General features: G+C 33.3%; 1 long non-coding RNA gene across 1 annotated transcript; it reads left to right on the top strand.

The window, feature by feature from the left end:
• The first annotated feature begins 1,628 nt into the window (after positions 1–1,628).
• Positions 1,629–3,680, top strand: LOC140176989 (uncharacterized). The gene is made up of 2 exons (XR_011868341.1): positions 1,629–1,772; positions 3,456–3,680. It is a non-coding gene; the product is annotated as an uncharacterized lncRNA (long non-coding RNA).
• Positions 3,681–16,991: the final 13,311 nt, after the last annotated feature.

The following is a 16,991-nucleotide window of genomic DNA, read 5'->3' as shown; positions in this document are numbered from 1 at the left end:
TCTGTTTCACATCATACTTATACCCTTTATATTTTTATGCCATATGAAAATTCTGGTATCTGAGACAATATGAATATATATATATATATATATATTGAGAACTTTTCGCTTTTCTTTAAATAAGTTCAAGAGTGAAGTAATATGAAATTTCTTTTATTTCATATCAATTTTCGAGGACGAAAATTTTTATAAGGTGGGTAGGATGTAAGACCCAGACTTTTCAAAAAGAAATATTATTATGAGTTAATTTCAATTTATTTATTCATTAAAGACTTTATTTTTAGAAATTATTTTATTAAAAGTAATTAAATCAAGTTTTGACAATTAAATTAAAAAAATTTATTTAATTTCATAATTATTGAATAATTTTCTATATCTAAATTATACAGTTGTACAGCTGTAAAAGAATAAGAACTTTATTCAATTTAGTTAAATAATTGAAATTCTAAAATTTAATACTTTAATTTTATAAACAAAGAAAATTAATTATATTATCTTGAATTCTAAATTAAAATATTTGATTAAAAATCAATTAGTAAATTAATAATCAAATAACATTTTTAATATACTTTAATAGATTAAATTAAGTTTTTAATTAATATTCTATACCTCTAATTTTATTAAAATTACATAAACTATCCTAATCCTAACCTTCTACCCCACCGTCTTTTCCTTCCCCAAACCTAATACCTAATTGCTTCAGGAAATAAAGAACAGAAGAAAGAAAGAAAGAAAGAAGGAAAGAAAGAAAGGGATGGCGGAGAGGATCGGAGCGTGGGTCACACGAGAAGAGGAGAAGGAGTGCGTCACGGTGCTCATGCCGCCGCGCTCCTTGCCGCCGCCGTCGTGTCACCGTAGGAGGGAGGCAGAGAGAGAGTGACGACGAAGGGAGAGGAGGACGCGAGCAAGGGCAGAAGAGAGGAGATCGCGTTTGCTCACCGCCAAGCCGCTGCCATCCAAGGTTCGCGCTAACACCGTCATCGCCGTCCGAGGAGCGCCGCTGACCTGTCACTGCCATGGCTGAGTTGTTGTGAGCGTTGGGCCCAGACGAGAAAGAAGAAACGCGGGCCTGAAACCCCGACGAGCTGGGGAGGATTAGCACCACCGCTGTGCCGTTCGTGGACTCCATCACCGCTGTTGAAGGCTCCAATCGTCCAACTTGCCGCTGTCGTTGCCTCGCCGTCTTTCCTCCACCGTTGCAGAAGATCCATCACCAAAGCTGCTGGGCTCACCGACCGCAACTGAAGCCTCTGTCTTTTGAGGTTTTGGTTGTTGCAAGTTATTCAACTGTACGCCGTCATCGAAATTGGGCTAGATTTATCGGTAACTGCTTCTTCCTTTCCTGAATCTATTTCATTTCTATTTTGCTCCGCTGTTCTAATTTTGTTGGTATCCCTGCTGCCTTACCGATTGGAGTGGTGTTACTTCCATTAGGACAGATGCACATGTCTTTGATTTCTGTTCCTCTGCCGCGGGGTGCCGACACCGGAGCCGCTCCTAATGACTCTGGTCGGATATCTTTTTTAATTCTAGGCCATTTACATGTTTTCCTATTTTTGCCATGCTTGTTCTGATTCGATTTTTTATTCATGTCCTTGTCTTGGGTTTCTTGAAATTGTTTCATTCACTGTAATTGCAATTTATATTAACACGGCTGTTGTAAGAGGCGTCGGGGCTGTTGCTGTTCTCGTGGGGGTTATAGTTGTCACTGTCACTATGAATTAAAAGGAAAGGAATTATCACGATAAATTACGCGGACTTAGCTAACTGAGGTAGGGGCGTCTTTCTCAAACTTGTTTTTCTTTCCAGAGTTGTTGTAAATCGATATTAATGCGTAAAATACATCCTTGGTGATTTCCTGAGTCTTATGAATTGAATAGAGTTTTTTGGATGAATAAGATTATTAGTTTGATTGATAGATGGATCGATTGAGAAAGCTGAATATTCTGATTTGTTGACTGATGTAGTTAAAGTGGTTTTCCTTGAATTAATGGGAGAGATTTAATAATGGCATTTAGTTTAATTTTGGAAACAATTCGATTTTAGGAAAGGTTTAGTATTGAAATTTGATGTGATATTGAACCCGACTTGATATTGGAATTTGATTTTAAAACTAATTTGGAAAGGACTTGATATTTGGAAACGGTTTGTTTATTGAGAATAATTTACTATTTTGGTAATGGTTCGAACAGGGTTTGAGGAACGGTTTGGTTCGAAACTGTTTGAGAAAACTGAAAGTTCTTAATTATTGATTAATGTTGTTGAATGAGGTTGATTTAAACTGCGATTTATAAGATTGGTTGATTGGATTCTGGATTTTGCAATTTCCCTGTGTTGAGTGTGGTTGTGAAAATTATTATTGGAAGTGATTTGAATGATTAACAGGTGTTTGATTTGGTTTGGTTGGGACCCGAAAAGGGTGGCAAAGTCCGAGTTTTAGAGGAGATGCTGCCGAAATTTTATAAAATTGGAAGTTTTGTTTGAAGTAATTGTTTAAAAAGATTTAGTTCTTAAACGTTATTTGTTTCAGATTGATTTATTTAGAAAAGAAAGAATTATGTTTTAAATTGAGATTGTTGATTAATGGAAAGAAAGATGATGAGGATTAATTTGAAATGTGATTTTTGAATGAATTTGAAAATGGGATATGGATTGACGAATGATGATGATATTGAGAATGGCTTAGATATTGATGAATGATGAATGAATTATTTATATGGCTTATGAATTTGAAATATCTGAGATACGAGGTTCCCTGGATTAAGTGCCGTGGCCTGCCACCACGTGTACCAGGTTGAAAACTCGATACTCTGTTGACCCTACGACGTAAGTGTGACCGGGCACTATATAAATTCCCGGGAATGATACCCCCATTGAGCAATATTAATTATTTGAGAAAAAGCTATCCATAGACTCTTGGGGATGCACGTCGGGGGACAGTCTAAGGACAATTCAGACTTGTCGGGTTGGCTGGATAACCGACAGATGAGCCTCATCAGCCATAGGACAGGCATGCATCATATGCATTTGTATGCTTTGCTTGGGTTTGAACTTGTTTTGGTTTGCCTAATTGCTAAACTGTTCTTAATTGCTACTTGAACTATTTGCTGTAACTGCTACCTACTTGTGCTTTCCTTGTCTGTCTTGCCTGTGTTTGTTCTGGCGTGCTACATTTGATAATGAACTTGGATGCTGAATTAATGATTGTATTGTTTGATTGCGTGGTTGATTTCTGATTGAGATTTTCTTATAAGTAAGGAAAGATTTTTGGATTTCTGAAAGATTAAACATTGTTTCTTTGAAAAGGGTTTTGAACGATTTCCTATTGGTTTTAAAAGATTCATAAGGCAATGATAATCACTGAGCTTGAAAACAGTTGCTTATTAAATATCTTCTTATGACAACTTTGAAACTCTGTGGTGAGATCGTGTGGTTAGGTTCTCACCCCCCTACAGCTTTACCTTTTCAGGAACCAGATGAAGAAGCATTAAGAAGAGTTATACTGCGTTTGGTTTATATGCTGTTGTATTAATTAGATTATTTTCTTCCCTCATCTTTGTTATTACAAGTTTGTAAGAGGGATAGAAATTGTATGTTTTATATGTACAATATATTGAATTACTATGTAAGGAGTCTTGTATATGAATCTATGCCTGTTTGTATTTTCTTAAGATAAAGTATTTATTTTTGGTTTTTTTAAAGAAATCAGCGATACAGTGTCGAGTCATAGGCTCCTATTTTAATATTTAATATGTAAAGTAGTCGTAATACTTCTTGCTATCAGAGTAGCGCAGCCGGAAGCGTGACTTCTGATAGTGAGGGTGTTACACACAACAACTAAGTTAATAAATTATTATTTGTAAGCTAAGAACACAACAACTTTAACGTTCGCAGTAGTATAAAACTTTGGTCAATTCATTAAGAGAGTTAATGAATTTCCAGGTTCGACTCCTGCTGCGGAAAATTTTTTTAAAATTAATCTTTTTAAATTTTACTAAATTTAACGTCAAGGAAAAATTTTAACGTTAAGGCATCACACAACAACTTAGTTAATAAATTATTATTTGTAAACTAAAAACACAACAACTTTAATGTCCGCAGTAGTATAAAACTTTAGTCAATTCATTAAGAGCGTGAATGAATTTCCGGGTTCGACTCCTGGCTGTGGAAAATTTTTTGAAAATTAAGCTTTTTTAAATTTTACTAAATTTAACGTCAAGGCAAAAATTTAACGTTAAGGCATCACACAACAACTAAGTTAATAAATTATTATTTGTAAGCTAAGAACACAACAACTTTAATGTCCGTAGTAGTATAAAACTTTGGTCAATTCATTAAGAGAGTGAATAAATTTCCGGGTTCGACTCCTGGCTGTGGAAAATTTTTTGCATATTAATCTTTTTTAAATATTACTAAATTTAACGTCAAGGCAAAATTTTAATGTTAAGGCATCACACGACAACTAAGTTAATAAATTATTATTTGTAAGCTAAGAACTCAACAACTTTAATGTCCGCAGTAGTATAAAACTTTGGTCAATTCATTAAGAGAGTGAATGAATTTCCGGGTTCGACTCCTGGCTGCGGAAAATTTTTTGAATATTAAGGCATCACACAACAACTAAGTTAATAAATTATTATTTGTAAGTTAAGAACACAACAACTTTAATGTCCGCAGTAGTATAAAACTTTGGTCAATTCATTAAGAGAGTGAATGAATTTCCCAGTTCGACTCCTGGCTGCAGAAAATTTTTTGAAAATTAATCTTTTTTAAATTTTACTAAATTTAACGTCAAGGCAAAAATTTAACGTTAAGGCATCACACAACAACTAAGTTAATAAATTATTATTTGTAAGCTAAGAACACAACAACTTTAATGTCCGCAGTAGTATAAAACTTTGGTCAATTCATTAAGAGAGTGAATGAATTTCCGGGTTCGACTACTGGCTGTGGAAAATTTTTTGAATATTAATCTTTTTTAAATATTACTAAATTTAACGTCAAGGCAAAATTTTAACGTTAAGGCATCACACAACAACTAAGTTAATAAATTATTATTTGTAAGCTAAGAACACAACAACTTTAATGTCCGTAGTAGTATAAAACTTTGGTCAATTCATTAAGAGAGTGAATGAATTTCCGGGTTCGACTCCTGGCTGCGGAAAATTTTTTGAATATTAATATTTTTTAAATTTTATTAAATTTAACTTCAAGGCAAAATTTTAACGTTAAGGCATCACACAACAACTAAGTTAATAAATTATTATTTGTAAGCTAAGAACATAACAACTTTAATGTCCGCAGTAGTATAAAACTTTGGTCAATTCATTAAGAGAGTGAATAAATTTCCGGGTTCGACTCCTGGCTGCGGAAAATTTTTTGAATATTAATCTTTTTTAATTATTACTAAATTTAATGTCAAGGCAAAAATTTAACGTTAAGCCATCACACAACAACTAAGTTCATAAATTATTATTTGCAAGCTAAGAACACAACAACTTTAATGTTTGCAGTGGTATAAAAATTTGGTCAATTCATTAAGAGAGTGAATGAATTTCCGTGTTCGACTCCTGGCTGCGGATAATTTTTTGAAAATTAATCTTTTTTTAATTTTACTAAATTTAACGTCAAGGCAAAAATTTAACGTTAAGGCATCACACAACAACTAAGTTAATAAATTATTATTTATAAGCTAAGAACACAACAACTTTAATGTCCGCAGTAGTATAAAACTTTGGTCAATTCATTAAGAGAGTGAATGAATTTCCGGGTTCGACTCCTGGCTGTGGAAAATTTTTTGAATATTAATCTTTTTTAAATATTACTAAATTTAAGGTCAAGGCAAAATTTTAACGTTAAGGCATCACACAACAACTAAGTTAATAAATTATTATTCGTAAGCTAAGAACACAACAACATTAATGTCCGCAGTAGTATAAAACTTTGGTCAATTCATTAAGAGAGTGAATGAATTTCCGGGTTCGACTCCTGGCTGTGAAAAATTTTTTGAATATTAATCTTTTTTAAATATTACTAAATTTAACGTCAAGGCAAAATTTTAACGTTAAGGCATCACACAACAACTAAGTTAATAAATTATTATTCGTAAGCTAAGAACACAACAACTTTAATGTCCACAGTAGTATAAAACTTTGGTCAATTCATTAAGACAGTGAATGAATTTCCGGGTTTGACTCCTGGCTGCCGAAAATTTTTTTAAAATTAAACTTTTTTAAATTTTACTAAATTTAACGTCAAGGCAAAAATTTAACGTTAAGGCATCACACAACAACTTAGTTAATAAATTATTATTTGTAAACTAAGAACACAACAAGTTTAATGTCCGCAGTAGTATAAAACTTTGGTCAGTTCATTAAAAGAGCGAATGAATTTCCGGGTTCGACTCCTAGCTGCAGAAAATTTTTTGAATATTAATCTTTTTTAAATTTTACTAAATTTAACGTCAAGGCAAAATTTTAAGGTTAAGGTATCACACAACAACTAAGTTAATAAATTATTATTTGTAAGCTAAGAACACAACAACTTTAATGTCCGCAGTAGTATAAAACTTTGGTCAATTCATTAAGAGAGTGAATGAATTTCCGGGTTCGACTCCAGGCTGCGGAAAATTTTTTGAATATTTATCTTTTTTAAATATTACTAAATTTAATGTCAAGGCAAAAATTTAACGTTAAGCCATCACACAACAACTAAGTTAATAAATTATTATTTGCAAGCTAAGAACACAACAACTTTAATGTTTGCAGTAGTATAAAACTTTGGTCAATTCATTAAGAGAGTGAATGAATTTCCGGGTTCGACTCCTGGCTGCGGAAAATTTTTTGAAAATTAATCTTTTTTAAATTTTACTAAATTTAACATCAAGGCAAAAATTTAACGTTAAGGCATCACACAACAACTAGGTTAATAAATTATTATTTGTAAGCTAAGAACACAATAACTTTAATGTCCGCAGTAGTATAAAACTTTAGTCAATTCATTAAGAGAGTGAATGAATTTCCGGGTTCGACTCCTGGCTGTGGAAAATTTTTTGAATATTAATCTTTTTTAAATATTACAAAATTTAACGTCAAGGCAAAATTTTAAGGTTAAGGCATCACACAACATCTAGGTTAATAAATTATTATTTGTAAGCTAAGAACACAACAACTTTAATGTCTGCAGTAGTATAAAACTTTGGTCAATTCATTAAGTGATTGAATGAATTTCCGGGTTTGACTCCTGGCTGCGGAAAATTTTTTGATTATTAATCTTTTTTAAATATTACTAAATTTAACGTCAAGGCAAAAATTTAATGTTAAGCCATCACACAACAACTAAGTTAATAAATTATTATTTGTAAGCTAAGTACACAACAACTTTAATGTCCTCTGTAGTATAAAACTTTGGTCAATTCCTTAAGAGAGTGAATGAATTTCCGGGTTCGACTCCTGGCTGCGCAAAAATTTAACATTAAGCCATCACACAACAACTAAGTTAATAAATTATTATTTGTAAACTAAGTACACAACAACTAAAATTTCCACAGTAGTATAAAACTTTGGTCAATTCATTAAGACAGTCAATGAATTTCCGGGTTTGACTCCTGGCTGCGGAAATTTTTTTTAAAATTAATCTTTTTTAAATTTTACTAAATTTAACGTCAAGGCAAAAATTTAACGTTAAGGCATCACACAACAACTTAGTTAATAAATTATTATTTGTAAACTAAGAACACAACAACTTTAATGTCCGCAGTAGTATAAAACTTTGGTCAATTCATTAAAAGAGTGAATAAATTTCCGGGTTCAACTCCTAGCTGCAGAAAATTTTTTGAATATTAATCTTTTTTAAATTTTACTAAATTTAATGTCAAGGAAAAATTTTAAGGTTAAGGTATCACACAACAACTAAGTTAATAAAATATTATTTGTAAGCTAAGAACACAACAACTTTAATATCCGCAGTAGTATAAAACTTTGGTCAATTCAATAAGAGAGTGAAATAATTTTCGGGTTCGACTCCTGGCTGCGGAAAATTTTTTGAAAATTAATCTTTTTTAAATTTTACTAAATTTAACGTCAAGGCAAAAATTTAACGTTAAGGCATCACACATCAACTAAGTTAATAAATTATTATTTGTAAGCTAAGTACACAACAACTTTAATGTCTGTAGTAGTATAAAACATTGGTCAATTCATTAAGAGAGTTATTGAATTTCCGGGTTCGACTCCTAGCTGTGGAAAATTTTTTGAATATTAATCTTTTTTAAATTTTACTAAATTTAACGTCAAGGCAAAAATTTAACGTTAAGGCATCACACAACAACTAAGTTAATAAATTATTATTTGTAAGCTAAGAACACAACAACTTTAATGTTCGCAGTAGTATAAAACTTTGGTAAATTCATTTAGAGAGTGAATGAATTTTCGGGTTTGACTCCTGGTTGCGGAAAATATTTTGAATGTTAATCTATTATAAATTTTACTAAATTTAACGTTAAGGCATCAAACAAAAACTAAGTTAATAAATTATTATTTGTAAGTTAAGTACAAAACAACTTTAATGTCCGCGGTAGTATAAAACTTTGGTCAATTCATTAAGAGAGTGAATGAATTTCCGAGTTTGACTCCAGGCTGCGGAAAATTTTTTGAATATTAATCTTTTTTAAATTTTACTAAATTTAACGTCAAGGAAAAATTTTAACGTTAAGGCCTCACACAACAACTAAGTTAATAAATTATTATTTGTAAGCTAAGAACACAACAACTTTAATGTTCGCAGTAGTATAAAACTTTGGTCAATTCATTTAGAGAGTGAATGTGTAACAGCCCAGACCACCCGCTAGCACGATTTTGTCCGCTTTGGCACATAAGGCCTCACGGTTTTGCCTTTGACGATAGGGATGATAGACGAAGCCCCCCACACTCACTCATCAAAACGCGTCATGCTAGGGAGAGGTATCCACACCCTTATAAGGCATGCTTCGTTCCCCTCCCCAACCGATGTGGGCCTTACAATCCACCCCCCTAAGGGAGCCCAGCGTCCTCACTGGCACATCGATCCGGGTTCTGCCTCTGATACCATCTGTAACAGCCTAGACCACCCGCTAGCACGATATTGTCCGCTTTGGCACACAAGGCCTCACGGTTTTGCCTTTGACGATAGGGATGATAGCCGAAGCCCCCCAAACTCACTCGTCAAAACGCGTCATGCTAGGGAGAGGTATCCACACCCTTATAAGGCATGCTTCGTTCCGCTCTCCAACCGATGTGGGCCTTACAATCCACCCCCCTAAGGGAGTCCAGTGCCCTCGCTGGCACATCGATCCGGGTTCTGGCTCTGATACCATCTGTAACAGCCCAGACCACCCGCTAGCACGATATTGTCCGCTTTGGCACACAAGGCCTCACGGTTTTGCCTTTGACGATAGGGATGATAGCCGAAGCCCCCCACACTCACTCGTCAAAATGCGTCATGCTAGGGAGAGGTATCCACACCCTTATAAGGCATGCTTCGTTCCCCTCCCCAACCGATGTGGGCCTTACAATCCACCCTCCTAAGGGAGTCCAGCGCCCTCGCTGGCACATCGATCCGGGTTCTGGCTCTGATACCATCTGTAACAGCCCAGACCACCCGCTAGCACGATATTGTCCGCTTGGGCACACAAGGCCTCACGGTTTTACCTTTGACGATAGGGATGATAGTCGAAGTCCCCCACACTCACTCCTCAAAACGCGTCATGCTAGGGAGAGGTATCCACACCCTTATAAGGCATGCTTCGTTCTCCTTCCCAACCGATGTGGGCCTTACAGAATGAATTTTCGGGTTTGACTCCTGGTTGCGGAAAATATTTTGAATGTTAATCTATTATGAATTTTACTAAATTTAACGTTAAGGCATCAAACAAAAACTAAGTTATTAAATTATTATTTGTAAGTTAAGTACACAACAACTTTAATGTCCGCGATAGTATAAAACTTTGGCCAATTCATTAAAAGAGTGAATGAATTTCTGGGTTCGACTCCTGGCTGTGGAAAATTTTTTGAATATTAATCTTTTTTAAATATTACTAAATTTAACGTCAAGGCAAAAATTTAACGTTAAGGCATCACACAACAACTAAGTTAATAAATTATTATTTGTAAGCTAAGAAAACAACAACTTTAATGGCCGTAGTAGTATAAAACTTTGGTCAATTCATTAAGAGAGTGAATGAATTTCCGGGTTCGACTCCTGGCTGCCGAAAATTTTTTGAGTATTAATCTTTTTTAAATTTTACTAAATTTAACGTCAAGGCAAAATTTTAACGTTAAGGCATCACACAACAACTTAGTTAATAAACTATTATTTTTAAGCTAAGAACACAACAATTTTAATGTCCGCAGTAGTATAAAACTTTGGTCAATTCATTAAGAGAGTAAATGAATTTCTAGGTTCGACTCCTGGATGCAGAAAATTTTTTGAAAATTAATCTTTTTTTAAATTTTACTAAATTTAATGTCAAGGCAAAATTTTAACGTTAAGGCATCACACAACAACTAAGTTAATAAATTATTATTTGTAAGCTAAGAACACAACAACTTTAATATTCGCAGTAGTATAAAACTTTGGTCAATTCATTTAGAGAGTGAATGTGTAACAGCCCAGACCACCCGCTAGCATGATATTTTCCGCTTTGGCACACAAGGCCTCACGGTTTTGCCTTTGACGATAGGGATGATAGACGAAGCCCCCCACACTCACTCATCAAAATGCGTCATGCTAGGGAGAGGTATCCACACCCTTATAAGGCATGCTTCGTTCCCCTCCCCAATCGATGTGGGCCTTACAATCCACCCCCTATCCACCCCCTAAGGGAGCCCAGCGTCCTCGCTGGCACATCGATCCGGGTTCTGGCTCTGATACCATCTGTAACAGCCTAGACCACCCGCTAGCACGATATTGTCCGCTTTGGCACACATGGCCTCACGGTTTTGCCTTTGACGATAGGGATGATAGCCGAAGCCCCCCACACTCACTCGTCAAAACGCGTCATGCTAGGGAGAGGTATCCACACCCTTATAAGGCATGCTTTGTTCCGCTCCCCAACCGATGTGGGCCTTACAATCCACCCCCTAAGGGAGTCCAACGCCCTCGCTGGCACATCGATCCAGGTTCTGGCTCTGATACCATCTGTAACAGCCCAGACCACCAGCTAGCACGATATTATCCGCTTTGGCACAGAAGGCCTCACAGTTTTGCCTTTGACGATAGGGATGATAGCCGAAGCCCCCCACACTCACTCGTCAAAACGCGTCATGCTAGGGAGAGGTATCCACACCCTTATAAGGCATGCTTCGTTCCCCTCCCCAACCGATGTGGGCCTTACAATCCACCCCCCTAAGGGAGTCCAGCGCCCTCGCTGGCACATCGATCCGGGTTTTGGCTCTGATACCATCTGTAACAGCCCAGACCACCCGCTAGCACGATATTGTCCGCTTGGGCACACAAGGCCTCACGGTTTTACCTTTGACGATAGGGATGATAGCAGAAGCCCCCCAAACTCACTCGTCAAAACACGTTATGCCAGGGAGAGGTATCCACACCCTTATAAGGCATGCTTCGTTCCCCTCCCCAACCGATGTGGGCCTTATAGAATGAATTTCCGGGTTTGACTCCTGGTTGCGGAAAATATTTTGAATGTTAATCTATTATAAATTTTACTAAATTTAACGTTAAGGCATCAAACAAAAACTAAGTTAATAAATTATTATTTGTAAGTTAAGTACACAACAACTTTAATGTCCGCGGTAGTATAAAACTTTGTTCAAATCATTAAGAGAGTGAATGAATTTCCGGGTTCGACTCCTGACTGCAGAAAATTTTTTGAATATTAAACTTTTTTAAATTTTACTAAATTTAACGTCAAGGCAAAAATTTAACGTTAAGGCATCACACAACAACTAATTTAAAAAATTATTATTTGTAAGCTAAGAAAACAACAACTTTAATGGCCGCAGTAGTATAAAACTTTGGTCAATTCATTAAGAGAGTGAATGAATTTCCGGGTTCGACACCTGGCTACGGAAAATTTTTTGAATATTAATCTTTTTTAAATTTTACTAAATTTAACGTCAAGGCAAAATTTTAACGTTAAGGCATCACACAACAACTTAGTTAATAAACTATTATTTGTAAGCAAAGAACACAACAACTTTAATGTCCGCAGTAGTATTAAACTTTGGTCAATTCATTAAGAGAGTGAATGAATTTCTGGGTTCAACTCTTGGCTGCGGAAAATTTTTTGAATATTAATCTTTTTTAAATTTTACTAAATTTAACGTCAAGGTAAAAATTTAACGTTAAGGCATCAGACAACAACTAAGTTAATAAATTATTATTTGTAAGCTAAGAAAACAACAACTTTAATGGCTGCAGTAGTATAAAACTTCGGTCAATTCATTAAAAGTGTGAATGAATTTCCTGGTTCGACTCCTGGCTGCGGAGAATTTTTTGAATATTAATCTTTTTTAAATTTTACTAAATTTAACGTCAAGGCAAAATTTTAACGTTAAGGCATCACACAACAACTAAGTTAATAAATTATTATTTGTAAGCTAAGAACACAACAACTTTAATGTCCGCAGTAGTATAAAACTTTGGTCAATTCATTAAGAGAGTGAATGAATTTCCAGGTTCGACTCCTGGCTGCGGAAAATTTTTTGAATATTAATCTTTTTTAAATTTTACTAAATTTAACGTCAAGGCAAAATTTTAACGTTAAGGCATCACACAACAACTTAGTTAATAAACTATTATTTGTAAGCAAAGAACACAACAACTTTAATGTCCGCAGTAGTATTAAACTTTGGTCAATTCATTAAGAGAGTGAATGAATTTCTGGGTTCAACTCTTGGCTGCGGGAAATTTTTTGAATATTAATCTTTTTTAAATTTTACTAAATTTAACGTCAAGGAAAAATTTTAACGTTAAGGTATCACACAACAACTAAGTTAATAAATTATTATTTGTAAGCTAAGAACACAACAACTTAAATGTCCGCAGTAGTATAAAACTTTGGTCAATTCATTAAGAGAGTGAATGAATTTCCGGGTTCGACTCCTAGCTGCAGAAAATTTTTTTAAAATTAATCTTTTTTAAATTTTACTAAATTTAACGTCAAGGTAAAAATTTAACGTTAAGGCATCAGACAACAACTAAGTTAATAAATTATTATTTGTAAGCTAAGAAAACAACAACTTTAATGGCTGCAGTAGTATAAAACTTCGGTCAATTCATTAAGAGAGTGAATGAATTTCCTGGTTCGACTCCTGGCTGCGGAAAATTTTTTGAATATTAATCTTTTTTAAATTTTACTAAATTTAACGTCAAGGCAAAATTTTAACGTTAAGGCATCACACAACAACTTAGTTAATAAACTATTATTTGTAAGCAAAGAACACAACAACTTTAATGTCCGCAGTAGTATTAAACTTTGGTCAATTCATTAAGAGAGTGAATGAATTTCTGGGTTCAACTCTTGGCTGCGGGAAATTTTTTGAATATTAATCTTTTTTAAATTTTACTAAATTTAACGTCAAGGCAAAATTTTAACGTTAAGGTATCACACAACAACTAAGTTAATAAATTATTATTTGTAAGCTAAGAACACAACAACTTTAATGTCCGCAGTAGTATAAAACTTTGGTCAATTCATTAAGAGAGTGAATGAATTTCCGGGTTCGACTCCTAGCTGCAGAAAATTTTTTTAAAATTAATCTTTTTTAAATTTTACTAAATTTAACGTCAAGGTAAAAATTTAACGTTAAGGCATCAGACAACAACTAAGTTAATAAATTATTATTTGTAAGCTAAGAAAACAACAACTTTAATGGCTGCAGTAGTATAAAACTTCGGTCAATTCATTAAAAGTGTGAATGAATTTCCTGGTTCGACTCCTGGCTGCGGAGAATTTTTTGAATATTAATCTTTTTTAAATTTTACTAAATTTAACGTCAAGGCAAAATTTTAACGTTAAGGCATCACACAACAACTAAGTTAATAAATTATTATTTGTAAGCTAAGAACACAACAACTTTAATGTCCGCAGTAGTATAAAACTTTGGTCAATTCATTAAGAGAGTGAATGAATTTCCAGGTTCGACTCCTGGCTGCGGAAAATTTTTTGAATATTAATCTTTTTTAAATTTTACTAAATTTAACGTCAAGGCAAAATTTTAACGTTAAGGCATCACACAACAACTTAGTTAATATACTATTATTTGTAAGCAAAGAACACAACAACTTTAATGTCCGCAGTAGTATTAAACTTTGGTCAATTCATTAAGAGAGTGAATGAATTTCTGGGTTCAACTCTTGGCTGCGGGAAATTTTTTGAATATTAATCTTTTTTAAATTTTACTAAATTTAACGTCAAGGCAAAATTTTAACGTTAAGGTATCACACAACAACTAAGTTAATAAATTATTATTTGTAAGCTAAGAACACAACAACTTTAATGTCCGCAGTAGTATAAAACTTTGGTCAATTCATTAAGAGAGTGAATGAATTTCCGGGTTCGACTCCTAGCTGCAGAAAATTTTTTTAAAATTAATCTTTTTTAAATTTTACTAAATTTAACGTCAAGGTAAAAATTTAACGTTAAGGCATCAGACAACAACTAAGTTAATAAATTATTATTTGTAAGCTAAGAAAACAACAACTTTAATGGCTGCAGTAGTATAAAACTTCGGTCAATTCATTAAGAAATGTGAATGAATTTCCTGGTTCGACTCCTGGCTGCGGAAAATTTTTTGAATATTAATCTTTTTTAAATTTTACTAAATTTAACGTCAAGGCAAAATTTTAACGTTAAGGCATCACACAACAACTAAGTTAATAAATTATTATTTGTAAGCTAAGAACACAACAACTTTAATGTCCGCAGTAGTATAAAACTTTGGTCAATTCATTAAGAGAGTGAATGAATTTCCAGGTTCGACTCCTGGCTGCGGAAAATTTTTTGAATATTAATCTTTTTTAAATTTTACTAAATTTAACGTCAAGGCAAAATTTTAACGTTAAGGCATCACACAACAACTTAGTTAATAAACTATTATTTGTAAGCAAAGAACACAACAACTTTAATGTCCGCAGTAGTATTAAACTTTGGTCAATTCATTAAGAGAGTGAATGAATTTCTGGGTTCAACTCTTGGCTGCGGGAAATTTTTTGAATATTAATCTTTTTTAAATTTTACTAAATTTAACGTCAAGGCAAAATTTTAACGTTAAGGTATCACACAACAACTAAGTTAATAAATTATTATTTGTAAGCTAAGAACACAACAACTTTAATGTCCGCAGTAGTATAAAACTTTGGTCAATTCATTAAGAGAGTAAATGAATTTCCGGGTTCGACTCCTAGCTGCAGAAAATTTTTTTAAAATTAATCTTTTTTAAATTTTACTAAATTTAACGTCAAGGTAAAAATTTAACGTTAAGGCATCAGACAACAACTAAGTTAATAAATTATTATTTGTAAGCTAAGAAAACAACAACTTTAATGGCTGCAGTAGTATAAAACTTCGGTCAATTCATTAAGAGAGTGAATGAATTTCCTGGTTCGACTCCTGGCTGCGGAAAATTTTTTGAATATTAATCTTTTTTAAATTTTTCTAAATTTAACGTCAAGGCAAAATTTTAACGTTAAGGCATCACACAACAACTAAGTTAATAAATTATTATTTGTAAGCTAAGAACACAACAACTTTAATGTCCGCAGTAGTATAGAACTTTGGTCAATTCATTAAGAGAGTGAATGAATTTCCAGTTTTGACTCCTGGCTGCGGAAAATTTTTTTAATATTAATCTTTTTTAAATTTTACTAAATTTAACGTCAAGGCAAAATTTTAATGTTAAGGCATCACACAACAACTTAGTTAATAAACTATTATTTGTAAGCAAAGAACACAACAACTTTAATGTCCACAGCAGTATAAAACTTTGGTCAATTCATTAAGAGAGTGAATGAATTTCTGGGTTCGACTCCTGGTTGCGGAAAATTTTTTGAATATTAATCTTTTTTAAATTTTACTAAATTTAACGTCAAGGCAAAATTTTAACGTTAAGGTATCACACAACAACTAAGTTAATAAATTATTATTTGTAAGCTAAGAACACAACAACTTTAATGTCCGCAGTAGTATAAAACTTTGGTCAATTCATTCGGAGAGTGAATGAATTTTCGGGTTCGACTCCTGGCTGCGAAATTTTTTTTTGAATATTAATCTTTTTTAAATATTACTAAATTTAACGTCAAGGCAAAAATTTAACGTTAAGGCATCACACAATAACTAAGTTAATAAATTATTATTTGTAAGCTAAGAAAACAACAACTTTAATTGCCGCAGTAGTATAAAACTTTGGTCAATTGATTAAGAGAGTGAATGAATTTCCGGGTTCGACTCCTGGCTGTGGAAAATATTTTGAATATTAATCTTTTTTAAATTTTACTAAATTTAACGTCAAGGCAAAATTTTAACGTTAAGGCCTCACACAACAACTTAGTTAATAAACTATTATTTGTAAGCGAAGAACACAACAACTTTAATGTCCGCAGTAGTATAAAACTTTGGTCAATTCATTAAGAGAGTGAATGAATCTTTGGGTTCAACTCTTAGCTGCGGGAAATTTTTTGAATATTAATCTTTTCTAAATTTTACTAAATTTAACGTCAAGGCAAAAATTTAACGTTAAGGCATCAGACAACAACTAAGTTAATAAATTATTATTTGTAAGCTAAGAAAACAACAACTTTAATGGCCGCAGTAGTATAAAACTTTGGTCAATTCATTAAGAGAGTGAATGAATTTTCGGGTTCGACTCCTGGCTCCGGAAAATTTTTTGAATATTAATCTTTTTTAAATTTTACTAAATTTAACGTCAAGGCAAAATTTTAACGTTATGCCATCACACAACAACTAAGTTAATAAATTATTATTTGTAAGC

Source organism: Arachis hypogaea, chromosome 12, assembly GCF_003086295.3.
Source record: "Arachis hypogaea cultivar Tifrunner chromosome 12, arahy.Tifrunner.gnm2.J5K5, whole genome shotgun sequence".
In the NCBI taxonomy this organism is placed as follows: Eukaryota; Viridiplantae; Streptophyta; class Magnoliopsida; order Fabales; family Fabaceae; genus Arachis; species Arachis hypogaea.
Note: the sequence above shows the minus strand (reverse complement) of the source record. Positions and strands in the feature narration are given on the sequence as shown.